Source organism: Otolemur garnettii, unplaced genomic scaffold (assembly GCF_000181295.1).
Source record: "Otolemur garnettii isolate 467f Iridium unplaced genomic scaffold, OtoGar3 scaffold00033, whole genome shotgun sequence".
In the NCBI taxonomy this organism is placed as follows: Eukaryota; Metazoa; Chordata; class Mammalia; order Primates; family Galagidae; genus Otolemur; species Otolemur garnettii.
In genome coordinates, this window is record NW_003852428.1 from 11,826,201 (window position 1) to 11,839,281 (window position 13,081).

The following is a 13,081-nucleotide window of genomic DNA, read 5'->3' on the forward strand; positions in this document are numbered from 1 at the left end:
CCCCTCCATAGAGCTCACTGTCACCAGCAGCACCCAACAGACGCCTCCAGTCCTTGATTGTACGCCTGTGAACGGGAAGGGTGGGGAGGCCTGTTTCCCAATCCTGGTGTTTCCTTCCATGTGGGTTGGCTTCCTGGACTGGTGACATTGTGAGGAGCAGCCAGACAGGCATGGTCTTGCCTCTCCCTCTGTCCTCTTGGGAGCAGCTGCAGCAGGGAGCTGGCATTCTACACCGCTATTCCTCCATGCCCTCGTCTATGGGGGCCTGCAGGATTCTGGGAAGGAGTCTGGGTGTCAGTACTGGGATCTCCCTTGCTGTCACACACCTTGGCCAGAGCCTCCGCCATCACTTTTATCAGTAATGCAGGTGGGTAGTCATTTCTCCAACTACCTACTCATGTATTTATCTGTCAATCAGTTCAGAATGCAATTAGAAAAGAGGAAAGAGGTGTTGAGTCCCCACAAACCCCAGGATGGTTTACCAACCTTCCTTAGTTATTACTCTCTTCTCTTGGTTTGTGTCACCCTCCTTAGCATTCTCCAGTCCTCACAAACTCTTCTCTCCTCTGGCTGCATGTGCTCCTTAAATACCAATGCTCCTTGCTGTTCTAGGAATTCTGGAGCCCTGACTCCTCTTGCTATCTATGTCAGCCTGTGGGAGCCTCCATCCGTGCCTGGGACTTCCTTCCCCACACAGATGCTTGAGACTCTTCAGCTTCCATCCTTGGGGCAGGAATCTGAGCTGCACACACACACGGTGGCTGCTTAGAGGAAAGGGCATCTCAACTCAGCATATCCCAAACTGAGCTGTCGTCCTTCCCCCAATGCCACAGCCATCCACTCAGGTAACTGCCCGTCATCCTGCCTGCCCCTTCCTCATCAATACCCCTCAGGTCCCATCCTTCCCCTGACTCTGATTTTACCACCTGCACTTCTCTTTGATCTGTCCACATCCGTCTATCCCTACAGGCGGCCATCATCTCTTGTCTGGGTTACCACATCATTCAAAATTATTAGGCCTCCCCTAGAGTTTCCCTTCCAATTTATTCACCCTACTGCCACTATTACGACTTCACCAAATACATTTCTACTCACGCCACTGCCTTGCTCAGAGTCCCTCAGTGGGTCGCTACTGCCCACCTTCAGCTTCAACCTGGCAGACCACGCTTCCCTGCCTCATCTCTCCCTGTGTCCCCATCATACAGGGCGACTTACACTCTGGCCCTTTGCACATGCATTTCCTTCTGTAGCCTACCCCTTCATGGCACAGGTGCACAGGAATTTCTCCAGAAGCTTCCTTCACTCCCCATACTATGCACAAGTCTCTTAGATATCCCCAGAAAGCCCTGTATTTAATTTATCCTATTCCCATCACAGTGTATTACAACATCCTCTGTTCTTATATGTATCTCCTGACTGGATCATATGTCTGTGCTGGACTCTGTGGCACCCTACAGACCTCCCTTCAATGAAAGATGTGTTGCCCCAGCTGCGGGGAGCACTTTGGCAGACAGCCTTCAGCATTCACCTGCTTGGGGGCATGTCCACTCCTGGGGTAGCCTATCTACAGATTGATTTGGGAGCACAAAGGCATCTCAGCCAAAGAGCTATTCCAACTTCATGAGGTTGGCCAAGATGGCTGTGGGACCTGTCTTGGAGCTGAAGGTCTTTCATATTACTAAAAGATGAACAGGACTATTCACTGAGATGTAAAAGGTTGTTCTCTCTGAAACCCTAATATATGAAGATAGGAATGAAGAAGCTAGCTGTATTACAATAAGCACAAGCTAGCTGTATTACAGTAATCATAATGGGACACTTACATTAAGTAAAATTAAATGTGTGCTAAATGATAGCCTTGTGGGATCCTAGAAACTGTTCTCCCATCTCATAGCAAGCTCGTTTCAGAACAAGGAAAGAATTTCTACTCAAAGTCTTACATTTTGTCATGTGTCCATGACTGATCTCAGGCCAGATAGTATCTATTTCACTTACGTGCCACAGCTGCCTTTGGTGAACTGATTTTTTTCTTTTCAGTGATCTATAGGTCGTGATTATACTCATAGCACTGTAAGGAAGTAAGAGATATTGGCATATTAAGACTGATGATTTGATTTGAATTCAGCTCTTTTAAAAAAGTAACATGTTTCTATCAAATGGAAAAAAAACAAAGGAAAACAAGGAAAGACTGTGTGAAAACTAGAAAACGAGGTAATGCTCAGGACAGAGGCGGAGCTGACTGCACTGGGCCAGAATTTCATTTTTCTTAGAGTTCTATCATAAAAGAAATATGGGGATTTCTTATCTGCAGAATACTTTTGGTGCAAATATGTCAATATATTTGATAATTATCAGAAGGAAGGAAATGGTAGAAATGCAGAACTTTCAGGAAAATGATGACACCTGATGGAGCGTGATAGCAGCCCTCGTAGCTGTTACTGCTCACTGTTGCCTGACAATCTTGCTATGGAAAACTTTTCCAGGGCACACACCATGTAACTGTGAGCTTGGCGTACGCATATGGAGGGAGAGTGTTCCTTGATCAAAGAACCCCAACAGTTAAGAGATTCAACACTGATTGGAAAGAACAGAGAAAGGGAAATTTTCCACCAAGCCCTTCGTTGGATGATCCAGTTCTTCCCGATGGGTTTGAAGGACTTCAGGGTCTTATTCCTACTCTGATAAACAAAATGACCACGTAAGTGGCTGCATTTCCCAGGAGCAACTTTTACAAGATGCCTTGGGAGAATGCTGGCACCCCTGGGCACTGGGCATGTTTCCTGTGGCCGTCGGGGCCCTCCCTGGCTGGGGGGTGGGGTGGGAATGCACAGGGACCAAACTGAGGTGTGGCAGCCTCTGTGAACCACCGGCTGGCAGATGCCACGTGAGCCCCTGGAGATACTCACCCTTGGTTTGCAGCTATGGGAAGGTTAGATTGGTTGGAAAGAAGAGGAGTAACATTAGGAGGGTACACAGTCTGGGGGGTGAAGGAAGCTTCTGGAAAGGACAAACATTAGTCCTTTGCTAAAAGCATGGGAGTGTGTCATCATTTTCACAACAGAAGTAACTTCACCAGATCATACTTTCTAAATATCAGCCACATAGCAAGGCGCACTTCCATGCGAAATAGCCTTTGTGTTCGTTGCTACATTCTGGTTGCTCAGTGCTGACCCAAACTCTTCACAGCACACGTGGCCCAAGGCTACACCTGCAAGGAGGCTACCTTTAGTGGCTCCTTCCCTGCAAGGTAGTCTTCAGTTTTTTAAAAATTAGAGTCTTATCACAAAGTCTTTGGGTGTTTTGTTGGCCATATTTCCTTAAAGGAGATGCTAAGAGATGTTGGCCCTAGAATTCTACCCATGGTGGTGATGCAAAACAGGTTTGTTTGTTAGTGCTTTTATTTTATATTTTACATTTTATTTTATTTTTATTTATTTTGAGACAAAGTCTCACTCTGTTGCCCTGGGTAGAGTGCTGTAGCATCATAGCTCACAGCAACCTCAAACGCTTGGGCTCAAGTGATTCTCTTGCCTCAGCTTCCCAAGTAGCTGGGACTACAGGTGCCCGCCACAATGCCTGCTGGTTTTTCTATTTTCAGTAAAGAGGGGGTATCACTCCTGCTCAGGCTGGTCTCAAACTCTTGAGTTCAGGCAATCCACCTGCCTCGGCCTTCCATAGTGCTGGGGTTACAGGTATGAGCCATTTCAACCTGATTTCCTTGTCTCTTTTTAGGAGGAGCTTTTTCAGGAGCTGCCCTCTCTCTCAACCCAGAGGAAAAATAAAAAGCATTAGACTGAACCCATCAAGCGTGAAGTCATTCCAGGTTTTAATCTTGGAGAGTGCTAACTAGACCCTCCGATGCCAGCATCCAAGCTGACCCTTTGTCCTGGTGGCCCACTCCAGGCCCTGTGTCGCTTGTCATGTGAAGGCATTTGATGAGTTGCAGAGACTATTAAGAGAAAGCTGTAGACAGCAGTGTGGAGATTATTTTTCTTTTTTAACACTCCTGTGGTGCCCATTTCTCTCCACCAAACATTTGTTCTCTTCATCCAGAGTGTTCTGCATGCTGCTGTCAAAAATCTGCCAAAGAAAATGATAAAGTATCCAGCCACACAAGCGCGTCCCCAAAAACGTGAACAGTTCATATATGTTTTTTAAACTTCTCATTTTCCTAGGCCTTATAAAAGAGTGGATGGAAGTCAGATCTTCACTTATTCATCCAGGCTGGGAGTATGCGCAGGTGGCTGCTGGAAAGTTTTACTACAGTTTACTACAGTTTCCAGGGAGATCTAGACCAATGAATGTGGGACGGGCAGTAAATGCCAATGGGAGGCAGGGAGAAGCCACACGAAGCTGATGGCCCATTGTCTCGCCTTTGCGCAGTCTCCTGGGGGCCAAGCCCTCTCTGGAGGGGGCACTGGCTCTAGCCAGCGGCCTCTCAGCTGCTTTGTCAGCCGCTGGCATCCCTTCTTGGAGACACAGGCACTTCTGTGTCCCTTCCCTCCTGCTAACTCTGCCACGGGCCAAGAGAATGACCCCAGAATCAGCAGCAGCTTTCAACTTGAACCTTTTGTAACTGAACAATAGTTCACTGTGGCTTTCAAAGGAACTGGAGGCAGCTCCTTTCACAGTGGGATTTCCTTCCTGTGGGTTCTCCCAGCTGTCTTTGTCCTGAGTCTTGTCTAACAGATGTCTAAGGCCTTGGAGAGCCTTCCGGAAAACCAGTGACATCTAGACCTGGGGGCCCTTGGGGGAAAACTGTAACAAGGGCCCTTCAGGGGTCAGCTGAGGCCTTGGCAGGCATAACACAGACAAGTTACAGGAGGCCACTGGCCTCCACCTGCCCATCCCGTCCCCCACGTGTCCTTTGCCTCTGAGGGTTGCAGAGCCTTTAAGGGAGATTTAGGAGATCACTTGGACGGTGCAGTTGAGTAGAGATAAAAATCAAATTCCAAGAATTCCTCTTCTGGAGGCTGCCTGGTAAATGTATAAGGAACTCTTCAAACATGTGAAATATGACACCGCTGGGTAAGATGATTGGGGGTTTTTTTGAACCAACATGACAAACCTGATCAATCCAGATCAGAGTCCTCCTTCCGAATGATCCCAGGGAGTCACTGAAATCATTTCAGTTATTTCACTGATTCACACATAATTGGAACTTCCCTTTTAGAATTGTTTTCCAAATCAGTCAGTTCAACAATAAATAGCAAAAAGACTGCACACAACCCAAAGGGCTAGTCATAGGGAATGAGTAAGTAAAGAATGGCATCGTATCATATTCTAGGGTTGTAAACATATTGTTTAAAACGAGTATGCCACAGTGTTAAAATATGAAGGGAGGAAGGAATACGTGAATATACAAAAATTATTTCAAATTAAAGAAAATAGACATGAAGAACAGGCAGGAAGGAAATACCTCCAAATGCTAACAGTAGTTGTGGAAAGTCAGTGGAAGAATTATGGTCACTAATTTACTTTTTTCTATTTTCCAAGTATGAAGTACGATTATATACCTATGTGATTAAAAAAAAAAAAGTATAGTTTTTAAGAAGTCCTTTGAAAATTATTGCCTGAAAAAGATTGGTTTAACAGGCTTAGTAATCAGTCTTATTAATTCATAATTGCAACTTATGGTAGGCGAAAATTGCTATTATGGAACGAATTGCATGTCCTCTGACTTTTGGCTACTGTTAAAAGCCAAATGTACTTTTAAAACTGGTAAAATTCGCTACCAGTGAATATTTCGTGAGAGTACGGATTTTTGCCTGTTTTGTTCAGTGATACGGTCACAGATCCTTCCACAGTGCCTGGCACCCAGCAAGACTTAGTTAATATTTGCTGAATGAATAATCGAGCTGTAGATGGTAAAAAGAATTGGGGAGCAGAACAAAGAATGGAGGCTGCGGAGTGAAAGAGCCAGTTGGAGAGGAGAATTCCCAGTAACATTCCGCAGGTGACAAGTGGGATGCCGTCACAGGGTGCACCAGAGTTCCTAGCTCCCCGCTACACCTCCTCTGGCCCCTCCCCATACCCACCACTCTTCTTGGAGGCCTGCCCTTGGGCCGCTGGGCCTGCATCACCTGTCAAGGAAGACAGCAGGCATCCCAGGGAGTTCTTTCCCCCAGGGTCGCCCCACACTCTTGAGTTCCCCTGTGGGATCAGGCTGAAGCTGCCCTTCCTGGGACTTTGCCTAAAGTCACATCCTTCCTTGTCTCAGGATCGGCTGCCAAGAAACATGAACCAAGGCAGCAATAATTTACAATAAGAAAACAGCATTTATGGACTGCTCACTATGCACCAGGTCCTAGCGCACCAGTAAGAAATAGGGGCTGTTATTATCCTCATTCTCACCTGAAGAAATGGAGGCCCTAGTGCAGCTGAGTAACTTGCCTTTATACATTGGAATACTTGATCCCACCTCGAATTGAGACTTTCTCACTGTCCTCCATTGCGATCGTCAACACGCAGCTGATGGGATATTATTTCTGGGATTTCTGGAATGATCAGCATTTGAATCTGTAGACGGAATCACCAACGTAGACAGCATCATCCAATCTGCTGAGGCCCTGGATAGAAGAAAAAGGCAGAGGAAGGGCAATAATTTATCTACTTTTTCTCCAGCATCTCTTGTCCTTGGACTTTGGAGCTCCTGTTCTCAGGCCTATGGGGTCAGACTGAGTCTCACCACTAGGGTTTCCCAGTTTTCCAGCTGGCAGGTGGCAGTCCTGGGACGTCTTGGCCTCCATAGTCACATGAACTAATTCTCTGGGAAAAATTCCTTCCTGGGCCAGGCACAGTGGCTCACACCTGTAATCCCAGCACCTGTAATCCTGAGGTGGGAGGTCTGCTTGAGTTCAAGAGTTTGAAACCCACTTGAGCAACACAGCGAGACACTGTCTCTATGAAAATAGAAAAGTTAGCCAGGTATGGTGGCTTGCACACGTAGTCCCACATATTTGGGAGGCTGAGGTGGGAGGACCACTGGAGCCCAGGAGTTTGAGGTTGCAGTGAGCTATGATGATATCACTGCACTCCAGCCTGGGCGACAGAGCAAGACTTTGTCCCTTAAAACAAAAACAACAACAAAAACCCTTCATGTATATCCATATTCATCCTCTTGGTTCTGCCCCTCTGCAGAATCCCGACTGATATATCCATGAAGGAGCTGGAACATTTCTTGTTGTCCTTTTTCCTGCTATAAAAGACTGGTCTGTGGAAAGCAGCAAAGACCAGCCCAGGGAGGGGAGCAGGTGAGGAGCCCTGTAAGGAGGGGGGTGGCCGATGTGGATGGAGCAAAGGGAGAATCGGGAGGGGTCAGTGAGCAAGACCCCACACTGAGGATGTGACTGGAAGATGCAGCACTAAGGGACAGCCCCAGTCTGGCCTGCCCAGGGTGTGTTGGTAGAGGTGGGGCTTACAGGTGCTGGGATTACAGGTGTGAGCCACTGTGCCTGGCCAGGAAGGGATTTTTCCCAGGGAACTGGCCCATGTGACTATGGAGGCCAAGACATCCCAAGAGCTGCCATCTGCCAGCTGGAAACTGGGAAACCTAGCAGGTGACTTAGTCTGAGCCCACAGGTCTGACAACAGGAGCTCCAGGTCACTCTTCCCTGAGAATTCAGGGACATTCAGCCCTTGGTCTCGCTTTCCGGGACATCTCTATTGGCTTTCAAGGAGCTGAAACTGGAGGAAACATATGACAAATGATGCCTGTTTCCTTTGGTAAGATAGTTTTGCTTGTAGAAGTGGGATTATTTAATGTATGAGCTCTGACAATTATGTTTGTGAACTCATCTTAGAAAAAGTGCTACATACCTCATTGCTGAATGTCACTGTGGTCCCCAGATGGCCTAGGGGAGAACATTGAGGGCAGCTGTAGTAATATGCAGCAATGAGGTTTATAGCACTTTTTCTAGGATGAGTTTGCAAATGTAATTGTCACACCTTGTAAATCCAGAGTTATGTTAAAACATTCATTTGGCTTATCATTCAGCCTATACCTCATCAATATTTGTTGAATTAATGAGTAGATGAACAGAAATGAAGTTCCCTGGGGGTGAGTTTTTTAGATGCCTAGGCCATTAGAGGAAATAATGGTATAACAAGAGTGACATTCCTGGAGGTTCAATGCAACTCAAGGCATTTTCATGGAACACCTGTTACGTGTTGTGCTGAGTTGTATAGGAAATGGATGCAACAGTACGGGGAGGAACCGGACAAGCCCAGACAGGACTGTGGCTCAACTAGACAAGGTAAGGTTGTCAGAGGTGACAGGCAGGAGTTATAGAAGTTCAAAAACAGCAAGGTCACACTGATTTGACAGGGACGTTAGGAGAAGCAATCTAGAGGAATTTGAATTTTCCAAGGAAGAAGTAATGTTTTAATAAATACGGATGAAACAGTAGAATCAGAGCTAGGATAGGGGAAGGAGGTATCAAGAAAGCAAAAAAAAACAAGGCCCGGATGTGTGGGGTGAGAAGTCTGATTTGATTGAAACCTGGGTGCTGGTGAGAAAGCAGTCTGAGGTAGGAAAAAGGGATGGTTTTGAACTTTAAAAAAAGTTTTTATTATTCTGATAAATTTGTACTGATCTGTTTGTATATGCTTGACTGGGCCTGTTTGAGAGGCTGGCAACTGGCTGAGGGTACACAGGATTTGATTTATACCGTAAATATAAATCAAATAGTAGCAGCTTCATCCATACCAGGGACCCTGCAAAACCCTCTTACCACTGAGCAAAAACACCTGTTTGAATTGGAATGGCCTTGGGAGGCACAAGAGTCTATGTGCTAATAAGAGCGACGGCCCAAAATGTAACCTTGGCAACAGTTAAAAAAATAAATCGAACATTATTCGTTGCCTAATTACACACAGAATAACAGTGTGAAAATGGAAATTCACCCGCACCGGGCAGCTTGGTTGCAGGTTAATGATGAAGTGGAAGGTGACGGATCATACTTTCCAAACATGGCTGTAACAACATCTCCCATCCCACATGCTTTTTGGATATATGACCTTCCCACTCGCCCATTAGGAGAAGGGAATTTATTTCTCCACACCCTGGAATCTGGGTGGGCCCCCTGGCTGCTTTGGTAGATAGGGCACAGTGGAAATAGCATCATGACAGGTCTGAGCCAAGCCCTTCACTGCCCTGGCAGCTTCTGTTTCTTGCCTTTTGAAACACTTGCTTCTGGGATGCTCCTCTGAAAACCCAGACACCAGATATGAGAAATCTAAGCCCAGGGAGAGGCTCACACGGGGCCACAGCCTCAGCTGAGCCATCATCCACTGCAGGCCGTGTGAATGAGTCGCATGGGATGTCCAGCCCTGATGAGCCTTCAGATGACTGTAGCCCCAGCTGACATGGTATCAGACTGCAGCCCCCTGGGGGGCTTTGGCCAAGAACTACTCAGCTGAGCCCAGGCAACTCACAACTGTGGGAGATAATGACATATTGTTGTTTAAGCTAAGACAATAAATATCTGGAACACCAAGATTTATAGTTAGATTGTGGGCCAAGAATACCTATAAATGCAGGCCCATATAAAGGAAGGGGATGGGGCAATGGGAGGTAGGTGGTCTGAGGGCATCTGACCTCATGATTGGCAAGATAGTCCAGGAGGATAGCCTATGGTGCAGGGGCGGGTGACAGGACGTGACTGCATTCCGGCTGTCACTAGAGCCTCCATTTTCTAACTTATAAAGTGGAAATTAATCCTCCCAGAGTAGCTGTGAGGATTAAATGAGGTAGTGCAAATGAAACTCTTTCATAAGCCTTCCCTGGAAGGTATCATAATGATTTTCTACAGATGGTTAAGGATTTGTTAGTAACTGAAGATGGTGCACCCCACACAGCTTTATCATCAGTGTGTTTCTTCTTGGATGGATCTGTTTATAGCAACTCCAAAAAAGCAATTCCTAAGCCATAATCATAGATTCCCTCACTTGGGGGTACTGTCACATTTTCCATATTCATTCATTCATTTCTTCCTTCACCAAATTATTTAAGTACCAACTACATGCCAAATAGCATTCTAGGCACTGGGCATAGAGAGAAACGAACATAACACAAATACCATTTTCCTTGTAGAATGCGTCTTCTAGATCTTCTAGTCCCAGTGTTTATAGTGTAATGTTGCCTATATACTGGGGACAGTATGGTGCGGTGGTTAATTGTGTATGTTCAGAGGGCTAGAGGTGGGTGTCAGGTAGACCTGATTTCACAACCTGACTACACACCACCGGCCAACTGTGAGACCCTAGGCAAGGCGCTTACACTTCTTATTACTCCATTTCTTCATCTGTGCAGTAATAATAATAATGATACCTACTTCTAAGGTTTGTTTTGAGATTGGATGAGTTCATACATAGAACTTGGGACAATGACCAAATAGAGTAAACTATGTGTCACAATAATTGTTTTTTGTTTTTATTTATGAGACAGAGTTTCACTGTCACCCTGGGTAGAGTGCTGTGGCATAATCATAGCTTACAGCAACCTCAAACTCCTGGGCTGAAGCGACCTTTGCCTTAGCCTCCCAAGTAGTCGGAACTGCAGGGCACCTGCTGCAATGCCCAGCTAATTTTTAGTAGAGACAGGGTCTCATTCTTGCTCAGACTGGTCTCAAACTCCTGAGTTGAAGCTATTTACCCGTCTTGGCTCCCAGAGTGATAGAATTATAGGTGTGAGCCGCCTTGCTGGACCATAAATGTTTATTACCACCACTGCTATTGTTTGTTTCTGATGGGAAATAATTTCCCTATATCTCTTCTTATTTTATGATCAGTAGCATACACTCCATTCCATTCAATGTGGTAACTTTCTCCTTCCTTCTTTTGTCTTTCCTTCCTTTCTGCCACCCTGTGTTTTTTCTTTTTTGGTGCTGTGGAAGAAGTATGGTAAATAGTTCAAGATATTCATTTGTCTGCCAAAGTGGTCTATGGATTGCAAATTTGAGAAATCTGGTTTAAATAAAACCCTACTGAAATTATAAAACCACAGAGTGTATCAGAGATTTCTCAGCCAATATTTGAATCTCAGTTAATATTTTTACTTATTTCCCTCAAGATATAACTCCAAGAAGATCAAAAATAAGCAGGAATTCCATGAAAGTGGGCGAGCTAGAACTACAGGGTTCAGAGGACCTAGTCACACTATCATCTAAACCAGAGGTGTTCAATCTCCCACAATATAAGTGGTGTCTTCTGGAGTTATCTAAAATGGAGGCCTTGCCATTAGGACCTGTCTTAGAAATTTAAGGGAAAGAGCACTGACTATGCTTTCTCAAGAATTAAGGACTGTTCTACAGAGAAAGTAGGGTCACATAAACTCTGAGGGCCATTGAGTTGTCTGTATCAGTGAATAAATAATAAATAACTCAGGTAAGAGGCTTCTTATTATGTAAAAGAAATCCCAACTTAGGTCATTCAGGGTGGATATGACATCACCATGGTCATCAGACATGTAGGATTTTTGAAATCTTTCTTATTAGAGTGCGGCTTCCTTTCTCAAAGTATACCTCAAGATACGAAATGGCTGCTGGAACTCCAGCCATCTTGTCCACGTTCCAGGCAGGAAGAAGGAAACATGGGAGGAATAACAGAAGCTCTCTTCATAGCTGAGTCAGCCCCTGTTTAGAAACTTTTCCAGAGGCCCTTTCCAGCATGTTCCACTTACATCTCGTTGACCGCTTTAGAGTTGAGAAGTTGTGCTTCTAGGGTGTTGCAGTCCTTTGGGAAGGATGAGGCTGAACACTCTGTGATGATGCTGAATGCTTCAGGGGCTGTGGTGAAAGCTCTGTGTCATCTGACACTTTGCCCTCTAAGTTCCTTTCAAGTCAAAACCCACCAGGTATAACACAAAATATCTGAAGTAGTTAATTATCATGACACTTCGTATCTTGAAAGTAGGGAATCTTTCCCTGGTTTTCAATAAAAAATCATAAATATTTAAACACTCTTTGTCTGCTTCTCTTTCCTGTCTAATTCCCTCCCACCCAGCCTCCTACCTCATCCCAAATCTGAATTCCTAGATTAATTTTTTATAGTGATGTTTCAGGGAAGAGAATTTCAGTTCTCTATTTTTTTCTTTTTAAGTCACTGTATTTCTTGGTAGTTGCTTCACATATTCCAGCCCTGAAACTTCAGGTGATGCTTTGTCCTCATAAAGCATGAATCGAAAGAGGGGGCCTCCAGCTCTCATTGCCTCACACGTAAGATATAAATGCTAAAATCTGTGTGAATTTTATGACAGGAAACCAGAAAAGTTAGAGCTTCCTCTGAATGAGCACAGGATTATTTATTTAGTTCAGAGTTTACTTTATTTGCTTAATTATTTACTTAATTAGTATTTACATAAAATTATTCCCAAGAAGTTTTTTTTAGCTAGTTTGCAAGATAAGACATAATTAAAAATAAAAATGTGAGGGCTAAAAAGCAAACTTGCCAGATAGATTTTTAACAGGCAATGGTCTTTCTTTTCTCTGACTTATAAAAAGGAAATCACAATCCAATACCCCTTCAGAGAAATACTATGTTGAAATGTCATGAACATTTGTCATGATTTTGAATGCTTTGAGATCTGCCATGAAGGTGTTAGATGCTGCCGGCATCACTGTTATTAAGCACTGTCATTTTAACACAGATTTTAGCATTTATATTTTAAGCTGCGATAAGAGCTGTAGGCCCACTTTTTAGGTTTAAGTGACAGATAACTGCCTAATTTAATAACATACTCTGGCTACTTACCCCACCCCATGAATAATTTTTTGCTTTATTTTTGAGAAAAGGCCTCACTCTGTTGTCCAGGCTGGAGTGCCGTGGTGTTATTCTAGCTCATAGCAACCTCAGTCTCCTAGGCTTAAGCAGTCCTCCTGTCTCAGCCTCCCAAGTAGCTAAGACTACAGGCACCTACCACAATGCCTGGTTAAATTTTTAATTTTTAGTAGAGATGGGTCTTACTCTTGCTCAGGCTGGTCTCCAACTCCTGACCTCAAGCAACCCTTTTGCCTCGGCCTCTCAGAGTGCTAAGATTATAGGTGTAAACCCCCATGCCTGGCCTTACCCCATAAATAATTAT